This window comes from Pseudopodoces humilis, chromosome 7 (assembly GCF_049639895.1).
Source record: "Pseudopodoces humilis isolate 2021_Gansu_Grassland_sample_001 chromosome 7, ASM4963989v1, whole genome shotgun sequence".
In the NCBI taxonomy this organism is placed as follows: domain Eukaryota; kingdom Metazoa; phylum Chordata; class Aves; order Passeriformes; family Paridae; genus Pseudopodoces; species Pseudopodoces humilis.
In genome coordinates, this window is record NC_142206.1 from 27,479,070 (window position 1) to 27,484,088 (window position 5,019).

Sequence of the window (5,019 nt, forward strand, 5' to 3'; positions counted from 1 at the left end):
TATAAAACTTAAAAAAACCCCTCCAACCCTTTACTAGGATTTTTACCATCTAAGAAGAGGAAAAAACTTTTCTCACATGTTATTAAACCATCTAATATTTGAGATGAAAAAATTACCAAAAGCAGGACAGCAATGAGTCCTTCAGATTAAAGCAAAGAGCAAAAAATGACTATTTTTAAATGTTAAGAATGTTTCTAAACAAAAGCTCTTCCTAAAATAAGAAATGGTTTTGTTCAGAGTGTCAAACTGGAAAATTTGCAAAGTCCCTCTAAACAGCAACATAAGGAGTTCTGCTGGGCAGACATTCTCCATGGCACCTAACCAAATTTCTGGTGAGGAAACTACAAAGGACATCTCCTGGGGACCATAAGGGATTGTCCAAGGGGCTTTCACCCCCCACACCAGACTCCTTGGCCTGAGAAGGTGCTCACTTTCCATAGAGCCTGAAGTCAACGCTGTGAGAAGAAAGGGGAAAGAAGAAGGGAACATCTTCCCTGTCCTTTACAGCAGACTGGGTGCTGCCAGCATCTCCACAGCCTGCGAGGGCAGCTCAGATGCACAGGATTCAAATGATGGTCTCACTAAGCCAGTGAGCAACACACCCCGAGGAGTAATTAGATCAGATGACAACACAACAGTCAATGGTTTGCCTAATTCATCTTTCCATGTCATGTTGAATTAAGGGTTGCTGGAAAGGAGGGGAATGAGCAGAAAATAATTATCTGTAATCAGAACTTTATAGAGGGGCAAATATATATTTTAATTTGCCAATAAATAATCTTAGAAACATTCTTTCATTTATTCTGCAGCGGGATTTTTTCCTGAAGACTGAGTGTCCATCAAGATAGAACATGCAGACTTCAGGAAAACAAACAAGTAAAAATTCCCAAACTGTTGCTATTATTCAGTACATCTGAACAGAAATACTGGTTCAAAATAAAAAAAAGATGCCCACTGAGTATTTGCAGGACATGGGGTTATGCAATGTAGTCCTGTAACCAGGACTACACAAACAAACTGGCAGTGGTGCAGATGTCAGTAATTACTGAGAAATTTGATCTGGTGAGAATAAAGGCCTCTTTTAGTTCTAGATACATGTGAACAAACACTCACGTCATTTTTGGTTCAGGATGCCAAATTCTATTATGATTATTTTGACATGACATTTAAAACTCTCCTTACCCAGCTAAACCCATCTCCAAAACAAAGCTGAAGAACTTCTCAGCTGTCTGCAGATTTCCCTTGACTACCTGTTGTGCATTTAAGAGTAAGTCTGTCTGCATTATCCAAATACATCAAGGAAGTTTTAATTGTATTCACTATTCAGAATATAAAAATACGACTCAGTGTTGACTCAGAAGCCTCGGAGACTGTACGGAATGGAAGCATTCAGAATGAAAGGACTTCATCAAAAAGGATGCTTTTAAACTATGGGAGGACGAGATCAGCAAGCCCTTGCTAAGGAACAACCTAGGAACAGTTTCATTTTACCACGACAAGTTGCCAATGCCAAAACATTGGTATAAATGAAAGCTGGCTTCCTGGATGACTGTTCTCCTACCAGCTTGTCATAAGATCAGTCTCTCAGCAAATCTCAAACACTATCAAAGTAGACAAAAAGCACTAAATTTTCTAGGGGCAACAAGTAGCATCTTCTCAGTACTGTATCCCTAGCTCCCTGTCACATAAACAGCCTTGACAATCTTTAAGCAGATTATGTACACAACAGCTTCATCTCCAGAGGAAGTGGGATTAAAAGGTTTATTGCTACTATGACAACAGCCAGGTTCTGCTGTTCTTAAAATAGTTTCAAAACCTTAGCAGTGACTGGAAATGCATACATGCCTCCCCTACAGGATTCATCATGTACTAAATACAGTCCTCCAAAAAGAAATCATTTTATAACACTCTACTTTTTTCAAGTATATATTTTTATCCTGCTCTTTAATCCCTTGTTACGAGCACTATGAATAGAACACAGTAAAAAAGGCACAGTGCTGCCATGTGGCCGTGATTACAGCTTTAGAAGTGATTATTGCTGGGTGCTGGCTGCAGACACCAGGACAGGCACTGCCCCCAAACAATAATCACCCCCTTGCAGCACCCCTGCACCGTGGGGTCTCAACAGGCCTCTATCTGCTCCACGCTGCCATTTTTGTCTTTACAAATGCTCCCCTTGATGCCCAGGTATGCTGTTATGTCTGAGTCTGAATTAATTCCTCCCTCACAGAAGCAGCTGGAAGTAGAATTTGTCACACAGTCCATTACCAAACTGTATCAGTGAGGCCTGGGCTGGGGTGTAAGTGTGCCAATAACTACATGGTAGCAGGACCCTCTTCACTTGAGTATGCTATTGTATCAGTGATTAGCATTTTATTACTGAGGATGGTTAAATAAACCATTGATTCATCAAATATGCAGCTGCTACACTCGATGAACATCCAGCTGTGCTCTGAGGCATTCTCCAAGTACATTCATGCTGACTTGTACGACAAAGCCAGCAAGAAGTACAATGTTTAACTCCGACAGCAGCATTACCCCAGATCAAAGTGGGTAACCCTTATCTAACACTACTGAAATCAGAAAATTAATATGAACATAGAAATCTATTCATTATTCCAGTCACTTTAGATTAAAAGCATATTTCAAACCAAAGAAAAACCAAATTGAATCCAATTACACTGGTACTATCCACCAATGTTGCTTGATACCAAGCTGGAACCATCTTTTCTGCAGCATATCACAATTTAAAGAGAAAAGCAGCAAATACAGGTTGTAAAACTCAGGAAGCAATTGATTGTTTCCTTACCCAATCCTGAGTTCTCTTAGTTCCTGCCAATGAAGGCAGATGCTTTTCTCTATAGAGTCCACAAACTCCTGACATTTCAGGCCAGAAAGCGGCCTAAAATGTAACTTTAATTGCAGTAACTGATATGGACCAAGCTAAGTTCTCCATGAGAGCTGATGCTGTCAATAAAGGAATCTTATTAACCTATCTCCAAAAGATTACATTTAAAAATGGAAGAAAACACAGGGGTAATTAAATGACCATATTAGGTTGTAGCTCCAAGTTGAGTATTTAGCCTAAGAAAAAATTCTACTACTTTGCAGTGGATCAGACCCCAGCAGGTACTGGTACCTGAGGTTACTCTTCTCCAGACAGAGGGCTTTCTATTTCCCTTGTTAAACTTCATGAGATTGTTTTCCATCCAGTTCTCCAGCCTGTTGAGGTCCTTCTAAATCATTGCATAGTCACCTGGTCTATCAGCCACTGCTTCCAATTTTTGTGTCACCTGCAAACTTGCTGAGGGAACACTCCTTTTCATCATTAAAATCATAAATAAATAAACTGAACAGCACTGACCTCAGTACTGAGCCCTGTGATATACCATTGATTTGCCTCCAACTGGACTGTGGTGCTGATCACAACCCTCTGGGCCTGAGCACTGGGGCAATTTTCAGCCCATTTCATTATCCCCTTATCTAACCTACATTTCATCTGCTTGTCTGTGGTGAGGTTATGGGAAATGGTGTGAAAAGCTTTACAAGACTCCAAGTAAACAACATCAACTTCTCTCCCCTCATTGAGCAAGACAGCCAGCTCACTGTGGAAAGCAAAGAGGTTGGTCAAGCATGATTTTCACTTTATAAATTCCTGCTAGTTACTCCCGATCATCCTCTTGTCCTTCATGTACTTGGAAGTGCATTCCAGCATGATTTTCCATGTAGCTTCCCAGGGACTGGGGCAAGGCTGAATGACCTGTAGCTCCCCCATTCTTCTTTACTGCTCCTCTTGAGGACAGGACTTAAACTTGCTCTCTTCCAGTTTCCAGAAGGCTCTCCCAGCTGTCATGACCATTTAAAGATTATTGAGAGTGGCCTTGCAATGACACCAGCCATCTCCCTTAGCACTTATGTATGCAACCTGTCAGGCTTCACACACTTAAGTACATCCAGTTTGTCTGCAAGCTCCCTAAGCTGACCTCTTCCACCAAGATTGTCTACCTTGTTCCAGACTTTCCCTCTGGTCTCAGTGATAAGGGATTCCTAAAAGCCAGTCCCACCAATAAAGACTGAGGCAAAGGAGGCAACAAGTTCCTCAGCCTCCTCCATGTCATTTCTCACAAGGTACCCTGCCCCCATTCAGCAGGCCTGGGGGAGAGGGGCACCTTTATTTCCCAAATCTTCCTTTTGCCATTATATAATTGTAAAATGCCTTCCCGTAATTGTAGCGCATCTCCCTTCTTCTTGCCCTTTACATCTCTAGCCAGATGCAATTCTACAGGGGCCTTTGCTTTCTTAATGCTATCCCTGCAAGATCAGAAAACAATTCTGCTCCATTTGGGTCATCTGCCCCTCCTCCCATCTCTTCTCCACTTCGTATCTGGGCTCAGTTAGGAGCTCCTTGCTCATCCACACAGGCTACTACCTGCACTTAGTTTCTGCTTGTCAGGATGGACCTCTCCCTAGGTCTTTCATGCAGAAATAAAGGTTAAACTCCCCCCAAAAAAAACCCCATCTCCAATAGAAGGTAGTCAACTCAAACAAATTTGAACTTTGCAGTGAATACTTTTCCAAAACAATGAAAAAAAACAAAGCTCCATTTCAAGGATATTGATAAGAAATCAATTCCAAATAACTATACAAAACACTGTTCATGAAGCATTTTCTTTCTGAACATCCTATGTATTTTTCCTGGTAATCTTCGTTGTGCCAGCTGGTGTTTCAGTATAATCTCATTTTTCGTGCCTTAATTATACCTTATGGGTGCTTTTGCAACAGGCTTTGACTGACTCTTTAAGGAACACAAAAAGTAGCTTTTAGAAGAAAGTAATTCTACAAAAACCAGTTGAAGCTCTATTGCTAAGAAATACAGCAGCTACTTAAATGGCTTAAGAAAGGAATCTTACTCATTAGATGTTGAATAGAAATAACTACAGTGCTTATGCCTCCAAGAGCTTTAAGTGATGGCTTTAAAATAATGTAGTAAAGGCAAGATGAATCAGGATCCATGCAGCT